The sequence below is a fragment of the Tauraco erythrolophus genome, chromosome 4 (assembly GCF_009769465.1).
Source record: "Tauraco erythrolophus isolate bTauEry1 chromosome 4, bTauEry1.pri, whole genome shotgun sequence".
In the NCBI taxonomy this organism is placed as follows: Eukaryota; Metazoa; Chordata; class Aves; order Musophagiformes; family Musophagidae; genus Tauraco; species Tauraco erythrolophus.
The window spans coordinates 66,239,264-66,256,013 of record NC_141468.1 but is presented as its reverse complement, the minus strand read 5'-3'; the positions used below and the strand labels follow the sequence as shown (position 1 = coordinate 66,256,013).

General features: G+C 41.1%; 1 long non-coding RNA gene across 1 annotated transcript; it reads left to right on the top strand.

The window, feature by feature from the left end:
* The first annotated feature begins 2,308 nt into the window (after positions 1 to 2,308).
* On the top strand, positions 2,309 to 16,283 carry LOC147528899 (uncharacterized). Its single transcript, XR_015222118.1, has 3 exons — positions 2,309 to 2,545; positions 5,624 to 6,026; positions 14,617 to 16,283. It is a non-coding gene; the product is annotated as an uncharacterized LOC147528899 (long non-coding RNA).
* Positions 16,284 to 16,750: the final 467 nt, after the last annotated feature.

Genomic DNA, 16,750 nt, shown 5'->3' with positions numbered 1-16,750 from the left:
ATCAAACTGTGTTGTATTAGAGACAGTTGTGCTGTTTTGTCATAAATATTTGGATGTGTAATCCAACGTTGATCTGCAAGGTTACTAGTATCTATAAAATAGGCAGTCCTTTTTTATTTGAGTGGTCTACCAAGTTGTTTCAGCTTGTTGAATTTGAGCTTAGCTCTGAGCATGCTTTTTTGAGGCGATGCCATTGACCTAAGCAGGGACACAGACTCCTGTTACATTGAACACATTCAGGATGTATCATCTCTGCTACAATTCCCAGCCCTTTTCTTAATGAGGTTTTAACACAAAACGACTATTTCTATCCTTTTTTAAAAAAGTAAACCTCTGCAGTCTGTTCTCAGTTTTCTTCTACTTTTCTCATAAAATCGGACCCACACATAGCCCAGATTCCTCAATAGTATCTGGTGAAATTTCTCCACCTTTTTGTGCTATATATATTCTTATGTCCTGAGCAGCAGCACGTGTCTATGTTTTGAGTACAGACTGCTATTATTTTAGATATCTGCCTCCATAAAGAGGCATCAGTGTTTCTTACGTGTATTCATAATGAGAATTTATTCACTATTTTCACAGAGGTTTAACCTCATTTCCAAAACGAGGTTGTTCTTGTTCTCCAAGTTAAACAACTAAATATATATATATAATAGATATATAAAATTTAGGAGTCTGCCCACCAAAGCCCATAGGTATTTATATGTATAGAGCAGTTGGAGTAAAGAGCCTGATTCAGTAGAGAGTCTTAAACGTGTGCCTTCTTTTGAAGCACCTGCTGAAGATAAGTTTGGTGTGCATTCACACACTTTTCTGAATGCGGGTGCATTGAAGAAGAGGCTTGTTTTCTTGAATCAAAACCTTGACTGAAACGTCACTGCCTGGATCACTTTTTGCTTGCAAGGCTGACAGCAGCAAGGGGATATAAACCATAGCTCACACTTGCGTCACCAGTAATATAAGTGCACATTGCACACTTTGCCTGTAATCACAGAACAGCACCTTGAGTGAGATCATGCTGTAGAGTATCCTGCCTTTATGCAGTGGAAGGATCAAGATGAAGGCCATGGGTCCCAGAACACAGCCGAGACGAAGCAATATCTATGTTATGATGCTCAATTTTGTTATATAATTAGAGCATTCAATTATAGACTGGAAGATGTACGTACACCGTATTAGGATATTCTCTGTTATAAACGAGGTTGGGTTAATTCCCTAACAGGCCGGGCAGTGAGAAGAAGTGGCGATAAGCTCCAGCACTGACTAGGGACAAAATTAAACAAGTGGCGTGCTGCCCTGCCCTGCCCTGCCAACTCCCGTGCCCTGGTCCTACGGTCACGACAGCTGGCTTTGCACTGAGCCCCCACGGTAGAGAACAATGGGGCGACACATGCTTTTTGTTATGATCTGCTGATAAATGATTTCTCCTGCGGATTCCCAGTGCAGCTCTGCTCTTGTGCGGGCTGTTGGTTGGGTGGAGCAGCTGCAAGCCTGAGAAATAGCTAAGACTCTTCAACAATGTCAGTAATTTTCTTGGATTAAACTGGATTAATTTAACCTCTGTGAAAATTATGACTTTTGATAGGAGACCTTGTCTCTCTAGGCTGATCTGGCAGGTTCAGCCATAGCTCACATAAACTGGAACATTAAGGCTTGTTTTGAAGAGAGAGGGAATGTGAGCCAAGACACAAACATGGGCCCCTATTTTCCTTTGAAAAATATGATTAGCTTTTCATTTTCCTCTTAGGCAGCATTAGGCTACTCCCCCGAGCGAGCAAAGGGTCCTTTATGTTTTGCAGATATTTGGGGAAATTACCTTAGCATTATTGTTCAATAAGTCACTTTCAAAATATTCTAAATAACACGCAGAGATAGAAAGACAGTCTGTGATCAGAGCGCACAGCCTAGAAACAACTGAGATTAAACGTGAGGGCAGCAGGCACAATGTACAAAACAGATAAATCAGGGTGACTGCATAGTTGCATTCTTGTTTTTCCACTGTACTAACTCACAGAGCACAACATAAGCCTGTGTAGCAACGACATATGAAAAAAGACATACTGGAAGAAATATTTACATTGTAGGAGCATGTTCTTTGCTCTAAACGAGTTTGGGCTAATTACTTATCAGGCCACACAGGGATAAGAGGGGGAGATAAGCTCTTAATGTCACATTAGGAAAAATTAATTAAAGAGAATAAACATAATTTATTTGATTCTGCTATTTCCTATTTCAATGACTTGACTTAGCAGTCTAGGCAATGTCCTTTAACAAATTCTTTATCTATTTTCTTCAACAGAAAAAAAGATGGAAAAATGAGAACAAGCTGGAGACAGATGAACTTCATCATGTTACTTTCATTTTCCATCAGACTGAGAACTGCAGAATTAGCACAGATTTCTGCTACTTGAGCTAATAGAATGCCCCTACCAGTCATGGGTTGTCATCCTCTGAATAAAGCACTCCCAGAAGAGGATCGCTGATGGACACTGGTGAGAAACATGAACCGAGGATTGGCTTCTCAGCTGGGGTGACAAGTAATCAGGTAGGTACAAACTCCAGGTGTAAGCTAACCTGCTGCGTCTCCTCCAGCTTCTCACCACCCTCGTACTTTGCCTTCCCCACTTCATACCAGACTCAGTCTCTTCCGACAGCAAGTCACAATGGATCCCAGCTCCTGATCTCTCAATCCAATTAGCTCTTTGCTCACGCCCAGTATGACGTTCCTTGCTCCCCATCTACTTGGCTGGACTGCTCTAACTCCCCAATCCCTTCCCGCAACCCCATTCCTCATCTAGCACAGTTTGGAGATTCAGTATAAGTGTATCTGTCTGGGATTTTCTCCATGGTGCGTTAGAAGAACTCTGTCCTCCGTACTCTAGATTCGAACAACAGGGCTGCTGGGATCAGAGGCAGGCAGACCCTTGCTTTCCATTTGGATGCCTCTTACAGCTCACAGTAGCAGATGTCTATCTATAGCAAATGAGACCTTTATGAAAATTTGCTGTTAAAATCAGTCATCTTTATTAAAAGACTTTTCACACACTTATTTCATGAGGATAAAAACATGTCCTTGACACAAACGCTATCTTCTATCAGATTTCAAGTCCTTGCACCAAACTTGGTGAGATGTAGACTTTGTCACAGAAGACACCAGAATTTTTGAGCGCAGCACATTTTCCCTTGCAGCCTGTCAGACATGTCATACATGTCTGATTTGTTTTACACTAGTTCCCCTTGAGAATGTGTGTCAAATAAAAAAGTCCTGAATTATACAATTTCACATTGTTTAGATAGGACAACGGGGCTGATGATACATTTAATCTCATAAAAAGCATTCTAATATCTTTAATGACCACTATGCAGACTTTCATTCCTTAGAGAAGATAAGGAATGTCCTTGCAAACAAGAAAAATTAGATCCTGCTATGCTAAGGCCTGTGCTCTAAATAGTTCAAGGTGACCAGTGTACAGCTCAGCCTGTTACATAAAATAATTTGCAAAGGTCAGTAAAAATTAAAGACAAAATGACAATTTTTTTCAAAAAAAAAAAGACTCAGTGATAAGCCCCAAGGACTATGTTGAAATGATGTCCAGTAAAGAAGAAAAGTGTGAGACTAGATTTAGTGGGACAAAATTGATATACTGTAGAGTAAGCCTCGCTGATGAGCAAAATCATGAGTGGATGGGCTATTCCACCTCTCTGGTGCCCCTAACATTGTGAGTCAGCTGCAAGGATGCCTAATTTGACCCAAACTGCAGGAAGACAGGTAGACAGTGGGAGCACAGCCCAGTATTGTTGCAATTATTTGCACCATTCCCTGCAGCCAGTCCACCATGGGTCCTTTGCACTGGGAATTTGTTATCTATATGAAAGGTGTACAGACAGGATTGGGACAGAAGATGGAATCCAGGTGGCCTCACAGCTCCACTCGCATTGGCGAAATCCTGAACAACACTTGGAATGAGACTGTTGTAGCCCCCTGGTTTGTGCTTTTCCTTCCCTTCCTTGTTCTTTCCTTTTTTCATGTGTTTCACTTTGTTTTCTGTTTGAGAAGAATCTGCTTCAGATGTTAAAGCTATGTCCTTTGGAGAGCTGTCGCAATGCTGTTAATAGGTAGCTTCCAAAAAGCTTCCAGACAGCAGGGCACTGCTGAAATCTTCATGTTTCCGTGTAACCAACAGAAAATATGCTGTACTGGAGTTTTTCTAGCAATGAACTTGCTATTCAGAGCCAACATCAGAGTGCGAGGCTGGATTCTCTTTCCCTGCAGCACTTGTGCCATCTTTGTCCCTTGTTCATATCGCCTGCCTCTCCAGGGAAGGACTGGGCTCTGACAACAGCTCCAGTAGCAGTTCCAGCCCATGTCAGTGAACTGAATAACTCTCTTTTCTAAAATTAAAAACAACGATAAATTGTCCCTCTTACTGTCTCTTTAAGCCTGTTAAACAATGATGTTTTCCTCATATAGTCTTAATGGCGAATGGAAATTGGAGCCTTACTTTTCAGCATTTCGATTTTTTTTTTCTTTCTTCTCCTTATTTTTTCTATCTTTAATAAAGGGTTTAAAAGATTTGGTGTGGTTCATGTTGCCACAGGAATAAACAAAATAAGATGTATGCATTTGAAATTTCAAGCGCTATCCCAAAACATGTTTAGCAATATGGTTTTGTTACAGTGACACAATACTTTTAATACATTTGACCCTCTGGGTCTATTTATTTTACTGAAATTTGACTCAGCAAAGTCAAATCGCCTTATATCATTCTGCAAGACAACTCATTTTATGTCTGGATACAAACCACTTCACCTCCTAAGCTGCATAATCAACTCCTGCCCTAACATGCCAGTTAGCACTAGTGCCACTGAATGGAAAAAGAAATTGTGATGGCTTTGCAGAAATGCACTTAAATTTCTATGGGATGCCCGGTGAGCATCAGAACAATACATGGTGTATTAACTGCTATGTCTACTGACACACTTTTTCCTTGGCTTAGGTAATATTCTTATGTAAGGGTACAGCAGCCTACTGTCATCATATTAAGCAAAATTCTTGAATGGATACCATGATATAATCCTTTTTTTTAAAGTTTGGTTTTACTGGATATTTGGGAAACTGTTCTGTAATGACAAGCCCTGGAAGAAAATCTAAAAGACAGAGTATTTTCCGTGTTTGAAAGGTTTCTCCATATGGTCCCAAACAAGAAAATTATGGAAACATCTTATTCTCCAGTTACTCCGTGTTGTGCAATCAACATGGTTTAGTCTTCCCTTTTGCTATATACTCTTGTGTGCAGATTTTACTGTGTCTTTGTTTTATTTTTAACATTTATATACATTTATTAACAAGCAAAACTGAGATATCAGCTGTTTAAGGAAATGCTGGCGTGAACCATTATAGGAAAATGATACTTATTTCCATGTTCAGTCTATGGAAGGCAAGCCAAGGGATAACTCTTTTCCTGTAAACATCTTGAGTCCATTGGAAAAGAATTAAGTGTTGGACAAATAAGGTTTTTATTTTCTTTTTGGTTTCCTTCTCTCCCATTTTGTGTTAAACATTAGAATCTAGGCAAAACAGCCCATTATTTTAAGCTGTAAACCTGTTCTTTCTCTATTTCAGGGAAATCTGCTTGAAATGAGTCCAACCTTTTTATCTCCAGGTTTCTGGTCCGGCCAAAGAGACTGGAGTGTTTCTACCTGGGCTATGACTTTCTTTTCCCCTCCTCTGCATTGAGCTAAACCATGCTCTCCACGCAACTCGAGAGGAAGGGCTTGTAACCCAACAAATAGCAACGTCCTTGGCTGAGCAGATGACAGAGAGAGCCCAAAAACTCTCTGTACTCTTTGGTTCCAAGACACCAGCTCTTATGGTACCCAAAGCGTAGGTGCACATCTGCCTTGTTTCCCTCATGCTGCCTGAATACAGCATTTCCAGGCTTTGCCAAGCTGGTGATGGCCACAGGACTGCAGCCTGAAGAGGGAAGGACTGACACACTGCTTTCGTCAAGACTGACGTATGAGAGGTAATCACTGGTTGCTCATAAGTCTGAATCACTCATTTTTTAGTGGCTTGCAATATCACTAACAGAATTTCTTTTATCCTCTACCTTGCTGAAATGGAAGAAGCCCTTCCCTTTTATTTGAAACATTGGTTTTCTTTGGCTCCTTATACTTCCTCTGAAAGTCCTTAGGCATTTTTTTTTTTTTAATATAACCATATGCCTTGGCTACAGCGCATCATAGGTAACCGTACCAGAAGAGTGCAGTATATCTGATATGACTACTGCATGACTCTGATCTGACACAATCTCATGGTAACACTGTCGGGACGTGATTGCAATATTGCAGTCAGCACGGAGCGGGCACAGCGCCGACGGGAAAGTGGAAAGGCTGCAACAGAAATACAGCAAAATTGGGAGGAAGGCAGTCAAGTGTGGCAAAATGTGAGCAAAGGAAAAGAAAGACTGAAATAGAAGGGAATATTAATTGTAAATACATTCAGGAAAAAATTTTGGAGGGTGAAGACTCCTACTGTGTGCAGATACTGGAAATACAGACACTGATAATGAGAAGAGATGGTTGTTGGGGTTTTTTTGGTTGGTTTTTTTTTTTTTTTTAATACAGAAGAATGTATGTAGGAAAAATGATGTAGAAAAACTAGATAAAAACATTAAGAAATACACCTGAAACTGTGAAAGATCTTGGACTGTGGCATCATATTCCAGTGGCAAGAATTGGGAATCGTTAACTTGATCTGCTTAGCATCCAAATCTGGGCAAGTCTCTAGAAAATTAAGGAACAGAAAAATTCTGTACAGGCCTATTGGATAACTATAAATGCAACTTCTACCCTGTTTTCTACAATTCAGTGCACAACTGACTGACTTTGCTTTTATGCAGTGTTATTATAGCTATGTGTCATGGGTTAGGCCGCTCCAGCAACCAAACCCTACACAGTCGCTCACTCACCCTCCCCCACCCCAGGGATGAGGGAGAGAATTAAAGGAGAAAACGGGAAACCCGTGGGTTGAGATAAGAACAATTTTATACAGATAAGTACTAAACAATGTAGATGCTCACCACCCCCTCTTATCCAAAGCCTGTCTTGTCCCGAAGCTGCAAGCCCGGACGAACGTGAGGCCCCGAAACAGAGAGTGAGAGAGAGAGAGAGAGAAAGCACTTTGAGAGTCCAAAAGTGAGAGTCCCAGAAGGGCAAAAGCCCTTCTTTCCATCTGACCCTCACTTTTATACTGGGCATGACGCTGCATGATATGGAATACTAATTGGCCAGTTTGGCCCTCCATCTTAAGTTCCACCACAAATCACAGGGGAATTGTGGCCCCCTTGTCCCGGCCATGCTCCCCCTATCCTGTTGTGCTCCTGCACACTGGCAAGAACACGGCAGCTGAAAAATCCTTGAAACCTCAGTGCCAACTATAAACATCAGTGCGCTACCAACATTCTTCTCAGAGCGAGCCTCTGAGTAAAAGCAAAACACGGAGCTCTTCCAGCTGCTAAAAAGAAGAGCTAACTCTGTCCCAGCTAAAACCAGGACACTATGTCTCTTTAGCAGAAAATGGTGGTTTTTTTAAAGTTAATATACTTTTTTTAATCACTCCTATTTTGGTTGTTTAATTTTCTCAAGGGAAAAAGAGTTGTAATGTTCATCACTTGACACCGATACTCTTCAGGTACATTTTTACATTAATCCTTCTCAGTTTGTCACTCACCTGTGATTAATCAAGCAGAAGCTAAGAAATAAAATTATGTATTTTGTAAAGGTGAACTAAGATTTCAGTCACTGTGAAACCGAGTAGGGATGCTAGGACAGACTGTCAGGAAGTCCAGCTTGGTCTAGTTCTAGCTACTTCAGCGGAGTTATGATGAACCATATTTGCTGATAATCTGAATTTGGGGCATCCTTGTTACGTTCTTTTTAATACAGTATAATCTCAATAAGAGTAATAACTTGGAATAACTTTGTTTTGATCAATATCTGAAATGAAAATTATTTCATTAGCTGTTAGTTGTCTCCCAAGACAAAAATGCACCTAATTATTACTTGAGAGCAAGAAAAAAATTGCAATATTCTCCTTATTGTAATCTTTTACCGGATTACAATAATGACAAACTAGAAATTACTTCTGAGTTCCAACTTCATTGTAATATTTAGGATATCTGCCTGCTGAACATTGTGTATGACTTCCAATTACAACAGTGTGTGAGACATCTCAGTCTTTGAGGTCCCTCACAACATGTCCTTGGGACAGGAAAATGCTATTTTTGTGCAAATGCAAACAGAGCTATATACTCACTAATTTGCCCAGGCAAGTATGTGATATATATCAAAAAAGTCAATCCAATTGTCTTTAATCCCAGAGTACGTCTCTAATGGATGAACCATCATCCTTGATCCTACCTGAAAAGTCAAATGATACCTTCAAAAAATACATTAAAATTCACAATACTGTGGATTACTAAGGTATTCCTTTGGGGTACAGCTTGTTTGAAAAGAAGTAAAAAATATAAATTAGGCATTTAGTTAGTTACATATTGCCCACAGTTCTACAGAGTTGTGAAGAAAAGAAATCTGGAGTGCTGCATTGCACAACTTCATAATGCTGCATTTAGATTTTCCCTTGTATTTACAGACTGGTTTATTTTAAAATCTATTCAAGCATTGGAAAATCATAAATATGCAGCTCCACAGATCTGGAGGTCAGATTTCTGTGACTGTAATACATAGCTTCTACTTACAGAGCTCTCCAATTTAGGGTCAAGCTCTGCTTGCTTTACTCACGTTTGATTTAGGATGGAAATACACATGTGAGCGAAGGAGCAGGTTTGTCACCATATTACACAGCTGCACAGTACTGACACTGCTCCAGCAAAACACACACTAAGGCACTAATCTAAGAGGGGCAGAATATGACAGTGTTTGGTAGGGACGTTTCTAAGAGGTGGAACAGCGCTCGCATGAGTTCATAGGAAATGTAACTGAATCCTGATATATGGTTGTTTTTCTCTCCTTATCGATACTTCTGAGGGTTCATATCACTGCAGTTGAAGCCTCGTTTTGACTCCTCTATAAATGTTACAAATTTTAAATAAAGTAAGTCAACAGACACGAAAGCTGATATCAGTTTTAACCTCTTCAATTTTACCTGTACGTCAGCATGCAGTATTTTGGATTATGTAAACCTCCAGTCCTGCTGTTGGTTACACCCTTGTGAAGGAGCAGAAAGTCCAATTTTTAGCACGTAAACTTTCCCTTCGAATCTGCCAGAGGGACATAGAATGGCCTGCCCCAAAGTCACGTAACACCCTAAATCAATAGTCATTCATTGATCCAAGTGAATCACAGGCCTCTCATTTTACAGCTAATCCTTCTTTATCCAGTTGGTGCTGAATGTGTTGGTTGGGACACTGCAGGGTCCCTCCAGCAACTGCCACCCTGTTGGAGTATTTAATAAGAGAGAGACTGGATGGAACCAACACACACAGGCATGACATTTGAGCAGCTTAAATGGCACCACTTTATCTCTGGCACTGTTGCCAAAAGAGTTGTACGTCAAATCGTAATCCCAGGAAGGATTTTCTCTACAGCTGGAAATCACATGTGGAAAAGCAAAGGCAAAATGATCTTTGCCTATCTCCCACCTTCTCCTCCAGATGCTGACCAAGCACAAAGACTTTGAGAAGGAAATGCTCTTGGATGTTCAGTACTTGCCTAGATCCATAAATTCCTTGTGCTAACTGAGAGTAAAATGTATGGAGTTTAGATATTGTCTATCTAAAGTTCCTCTAAATAGAATTCATTCCCTTTAATTGCATTATCATACAATCCCCAAAGAATTAATACCATAAATAGTGATGACAATGAAAAAATTGGAGACAGGCTTGAGATATCTCACCTCTTAAGTCTTGGGGCTCAAACAAGCAAGAGTGCTGTGTGTCCCATTGCAAAGGCAGCTTTCAGAGCTGAGAGGCCAGATGAGAGCCTTGAGCTTTGTGTGCAGCAGTCTTGATGTCTGTCCAGACACAGATGGCCAGAGGGCTCGGAAGGTGTTATTCCAGGTAACAAAGAGTCTATCCACTGTAGCTTTTAGCCAGGATTGGGACTTGCTTATTCTCTATTTCATTGTCCCACTCTCTACTCAGGGCTGTTGAGAGAAGTTGCATAATAAAAGAAAGGAGTTGGTTTGGCTGCAGATGGTCCTGGTGCCTGTTATCTACTGTGGGTTCACTTTAGTTGTGTGGATGAGACTTGGGACATAATGAAAGGGAAAATCGCTCAGAGGCTTTTTAAGAGGTGAACATTTTATTTACTAGCTAATAGCTACTGCAAAGAAATTTTTCAGTAACCAAGATAAGGTTAGCTATATCTTCCTGCTAGGAAGTTTGTAGCATGCTTCTTTGGCTTAAATTGATGGATTCTGAATTTTCTAATAAGCTTTGCTTCATTGAAAACCAACTCTGTAAAAGCAGCAACATGTAAAAGCAAACCAACCCTTCTTATTTTCCCTGTATGTGTATTCAGAATCCTATCTCCAAACAACCTTAGAGAAAGTTTTCACTGCTTTTTTTTTTCTTGTTATTTCAGCATAGCCAACAGTAAAGGCCTTGTTTACATTAAGCAAATGTGCAATGATGCAGCAAAATCAATTTAGTCACACTGATGCAAATCCCTCATACAGATGTAATGCCTGTGTGCAAAGTAGGGCATTTCTGAATATACGCAATATTTAAAATGAAGTGAAAGAGAGAGATTCTATTCTTTCCAGCTGATTCCTTAATGCAATTCGTATAGATGCCCCTGAAAGCCTAAGTTGAAAGAAAGAGACTTTCTGGTCAAAAATAAGGGTTCATTAGGAGTGCCATTGATCATGAAGGAATATCATGACCTTTAGATTGAAAGTTGCAGTAGCTTAACAGATAGATTAATACTTTAAAAAGCACCTTTTACATTTAAACTGAGCATATTTAACCTTAAAATCTTTGGGAAAATAAATACGTGATTGCATAACTTCATTTTACTGTTACTTTTCAGAACAGAAGTGAAAATGAATGTGTTTTTGGTCCTGGGCTGTTCTTAGTAATTTAATGTGATCTGTTGTCAACAAGAGGGAGAACAAACCTCTGACACTCAATAAGAATAAGAAGAGAACAAAATGTACCTTACTCTGGGTATTCAGCCAAAGATCTATGGGCAAAAAATGGCAGAGTCTGTGAAGGCGTTACTGAAAACCAAGTGGGGTCAGCAAGTGAGGTGACAGTAGGAATGCCAGTAATGAGATAATGACCATTTTCCTTTGCAGTCTAGAGGTTTGGGGATTTTTTTTTTTAATTATTTTTTTTAGGTTTGGTTTTATAATAAAAATGTTTTGGAAAATTGTGGAGTTGGAGTAAAAGTTCTCGTAATTTTGTAAAGGTCTTTTAGATGTTTTTAGAAAAAAAAAAAAAAGATTCCAAATACTTTATGTTGCAGTATAACATTTATTTAACATAGTAATAAATGAAAGACCAAGATCCAAACAAAATATTTTTATTGAAAACATAGTTTTAAATCAAATCCAGACTATGTCTCAAAAGCTTTTCTTTACAAAGTATTTTAAAACTGGGGAAACTTTTTCCTAATCTGAGTGGAAGTGCATTCTGAAATCTGGGAATCTTTTTTTTAGAGGAAATTTTGATTCTCCTTACAGCTAAAGATTCACACTAGGGAAGTGAAAAAAGACGTCCTACAGGGCTTCTTTTCCATGTGGATTCACCTACTACCATCGCTACTGATGCTGAAAGTGACGGTTAAAGAAACATTTTTTTTCCTCCCCCATCCTCTCTAAAAAAGAAAAAGAAGCTTAGGAAGTCCCTTTCAGGAATTAAGTCAAGGCAGAATGTCATCCTAGTGGGTTACAGTCTCCCAATGGAGCCAGGTGACTTGAGAAACACTGTTCCATCCGACCAAATTCCCTTTGGACCTTCCCAGAAACATACATTAACAGGAGTTTGCAATGCTTCATTTTTTCAAACAGCAGCACTAACGCTTGCAAGAACCCGAGTAGGAAACCCTCATCAAAGAGACAGGGGCAAGGGAAGTGCTTAGGCAGGTAGGGAGCTAAGCACTCAATTATTACTGATTTTCGAATCCACAGGCGCTACAGCTATACCCCCTACCTTATAATTCCTGAGATTACTGAGATTTATCAACAGAAGCTGTGGCCCCCACTGGATAATTCCCGAGTTCCTTGAAATGAGTCTAATACCCAACAGGGTTACTTGTGTTGCTACAGAAAGCTATTTCTGACCTTTTACGTGTCAGAAAAGAAACTGGATGTGACGGATTTGGAGCTGCCCTGTGATAATTTAGGAATATGGTCTGTTGGCCTGATTATTTGGATGAATATCTGAGTTTAACTCGTCAGTGGTTGGCTTGCAACTGCACTCTTAAATTATCACTGAGCCAGTCTGTACTTGTGACCCTGGGACGCCCCACTTCCATTGAAGCTGCACAGCCAGGGAGCACCGGGACTTGGAAGGGGGAAGAGATTTAGTTTTGAACCACAGCACGGGCAGTCCTAGCATCCTGCTCATCTCTAGGAGGGACGTAGGTCTCCAAAGGTCCACTGGGGATTAGAGATGGGACCTGTAAGCATTTGATAAAACAACTGGATAGAGCACTGTTAGGGAACAATAACTGAACTGTGTTAGTGTTTAGTCATGCTGATCCCATGTGTTTGTGGAATTTTCTATGGAAGTGAAGAGTAACTCTAAAAAATACACTTTGTAAGAAAAAGGGTTTGTGAATACCACGGACATTTTCAGCAGTTTTTATCTAATATTGGATGATCAGAACTGGCACGCTGCCTCTCCGCTTAGGCAAGCCCCTTTTCCATGAAAGGGAACCTGATGAGATAACCCTAGGGTTAATTTACAAAAGCACAGTGACTTCTCTGAATGTGAAACTCACAGGAAGCTGTGCAGTGGTGTTGTTATTCCATAGTTTACAGTGGAGGCATGTTGGGTGGAGCTCTGGAAACATTACAGGGCAGCTGGCCCACTCCAGGGTGTTGGACCCAACCTCATCTGTGGTGAGCTTCCAGCTGAGACCAAGCTGGTCAAACGAATCTCTTCTCAATTGTGAAAGAAGAGTGCCAGCAGTTACTTGCCAGGTGCAGAAGAAATATTTGACTTGGGTGAATAGCGTATCTAATAGGACATAAAGAAGCTTTCTAAGAAACTATGCCTCAATGTGGAAGAAGTGATTTTTTTGTGCGTGTATATATGTTGGGTAAGTGAAGTATAGAAAACAGAAAGTTGCAAATCCTAAGAAGATTACTCGAACCAGGTTTCTCTCGCTCTCTCCTGGCTGAAAGAACAAGTAGGTAGCTTACTATAGCTTTATGGACTCTTAACTGTGGAGTTCAAAAAGGCAGTCTATAGGCCTAAGCCATATTCTAGACTAATTCTGAATTCAACCATCACAGCTAGGGAGGCACTGTGTTCATCCACTGCTTATTCCAGCTGTTCTGGTATGTAAAGTTGTCCTTCTTCACTGCTGCTGGAAAGGTTAATATATTACATCTCCCTAACTGTGAATTGCTAGCGCACACATCTTGCCCCCAGTGAAGACATATTTTATGGATTTCATTCAACAGCAAAACCAATCGTATATTAAGACATCCATTTTCTCAAGAGAAGCCAGGCTAGAAAATGCCGAATGTTCTGGAGCAGATCCTCCCAGTGATTGCTTCATGTTGCTGGTAGTGGAGTCTGGCCAAAAAGCTGCTATATCCACCTCTTGGATGACTGCAGTGGCAAAAGCATTTTTTAATGATACAGATGGAGTGCTGAGTCTCCTCCGCCACTTCCTTCACTGTTGCCACATAAAAGATAAAACTGAGCTGTCTGGATCACACTGCAAGCCCCATGGCTTTATTTTGGTCTATGAAAAAGCTTTGGAAAGAGACTGTTTAGTGTCACATGGTTGGCTGAGGAGGAGGAAATGTTCATGCTGATGTTTAGGGGTAATCCAGGAAGAGTTGTGTTTTGTAAGGCCAAGTGACTGTCTACTAGAAAATTTAGAAATACAGGGAGGAGACAAACTGAACTAGAGACAAAAGGAAGAAATCAGAGTCAGCAAGTAAATTCTGAGTGCGAGGAGCTCCTAGTTATGAGCCATCCATTGAAAAGTTCTGCTGGGTAGTGGTCAGTCATTTCCTTCTGCAGCTGAAGTTTCTGAATGGTAACTTTTTGTAGATTATGTTGCAGGAATCTAGATTACAAATGGCAAAGGTCTAGATTGTGGTCACAAAGTGTATCTCTAAACAGAAGGCAAAACGCTGGAGAAATAATACTGCTTCTGCAATTTACTTTAATTGGGACGTCCAGAAGAAGCAGAGGATTTAATAAAACTCATGTATTGCAAACAGACGTAACAAGTAGCATAGCAAACTCTTAAACTTTTGTGTGAGTGTGGAAGAGGGAAGGAGACATGAAGTAATCTCAGCTTCTGGTTGCTTCCTGCAGCTAGTCAACATGATTTCCATGTTTTCTAAGCTGACTGTATCAGCTTGTCACCATCTTCATTTTTCTCCATTGGTTTGTCTCATGCTAGTGAAACACTGGAGAACCCAGCAAGTCACAGCCTGCTTCTGACAGAAACTAGACAAAGTTGGCAGCTGTTTTCAGACTGAAGACAGTACAGCATGTATTGCCCCATGGTGGTGGGCTTGTCTACATTGTCTTCTACAAGCAGCCCCAAGCCAGCTCTGCCTGGGGTCCCCGTTGGTCATATGCAGCTTAGCTACGGTCCAAAAGCAGTGCACCCAGGTGAGTATGATGAGGTGTGGCATCTTTCATTAGTTGTTTCCACATTTTGTCTCACCAATGAAGTTACAATTAGAAGCTTTTTCATTCACTCCCATCTTCCTATACTGCACGTTTGGTTATCTTGTGAGAGTTATTTCTGTTCCTCCTTAACGCTTTCTGCTCTTGTCCTGAGTACTCCTAATATGATGCCACCACTGACAAGAAGGAGAGCAGGGATCCACATTCAAATTCAAATCATACAAGTTCAAACATTTATTTTAAATCAGCTGCTGTTCAGATGCCATGCAACTACAGATTTTACAGCACAGTTCGTGTGAGCTTTGCAAACATCCCAAGCAAACAAACTTTGCAGAGAACATAATCGTATCATTTTACTAATCTCTGGGATACTGGCTCATGGGGATCATCATTTCCAACAAAGTGTCCGCTCAGACTCTTTGCAGAGTGATCTTTGTACCATTTGATAATATCTCTATTTTCCTATGTTGTCACCTATTGGAGTAAGAGCTTATGCTAGTTACAAAAACCAGCTAGTCTGACGATCTTATGACTTGCTATCATCCCTCACAAATATATTATTCATTGACTTTCTGATCATGTTTGCTATTAAAACTAATCAAACATACTTCAATTATTGCCTGCTTCCCGACAGACCCATTCTAATGGCATTTTTGGTACTTTTTCACCTTATGGAACCTATACAATTGTCCTTAGCTTTAATTCTCAAACCTGTTTCATCAGTAACACTTAACACACTCTCATCATGTTAGCTCCCATCACAAGGAATTGTGAGAACATCATTGTAGGGTGTTGGATAGCCAAGCCCATGTCTGTGGGATCAAAGAGGACGACAGGGCTCTACCCTACCACTTGTTGAGTCTCAGCAAAGGGAGAGAGGCAGCTGGACTGGGAGGCAGAAGGTGTGCTTCAGGAAACTGCTTCTGGTGACATTTTTTCCCTATGTGTTGGCAGGTCAAGAGTTGAGAAGGTATGGCTTGTGCTCTCTGTTGATGTTCTCAAGCAGAGAATGACATTTATCTCTTAACAGTTCCTTATAGTAAAGCCAGATCTGCTTTTTTCCCTCCATTTGAAACAACCTGTAGTATTGTTCTCCTGTTATCATGGTAAATTATGGATGTGAGACATGCTGGCTGAATCATGACAATGCTCCTGTATGCAGTTGTTCTATGCGCTGAAGTAGTTTGTCTTTTGTCATGTACGGCTCTTTTGTGCTATTTATTATGGGTCGGATGTTAGGGCCTTGATGGGATTGCAAGGAAGTGGGAAGCACGCTGGCTGCTCTGGGATTTTAAGCACAGACATCTGGAATATTCGGAGGAGCTCGGATCAGTTTACGATTGACCTGTGACCAATGCGTAAGCAGTGCTCCATGTCTGCCCACGTACTCAAGTTAAAGCATTTGATTCAATAAAACATTGTGTCCAAACCAGAACTGTGCTTTTCCAAACCAGAACTGGACTTCTCCCTTGTATTTTTTTAATTTTACCGATTGCCGTTTAGCTTCAGTCAGGTAACACGCCAGCGCACGGCAGTGTAGATATGACCCACCCAGCTGAAGGTGGGCCAAAATTTACAGACACCTGCACGTAAAGCAGGGGAGAAGGACAACCTCTTTGACAACCTCTCAAAGGGACAAAAGCCTCTCACCCAGCCAACGCCAGGCTGCCCACGCGCTGGTGGCCCTGGGTCAGGCCTTCTACCCAGCCACGAGCGCGGCCGTTTGGGCAGGGCCTGAGTGGACCATGGTCTCCAGCGGGGCCCGTAGGAAGCCCTGAACGCAGCATGTGCGAGCCGGTGGGGTGCAGGGCGCCAGGGAGGCGGCCGGCGTGTGCCGGTGGGTGCCCGGCGAGACGGGCGGCGGGCCGCCCCCGAGCGCGGCGGCGGGAAAACGCCCGGCC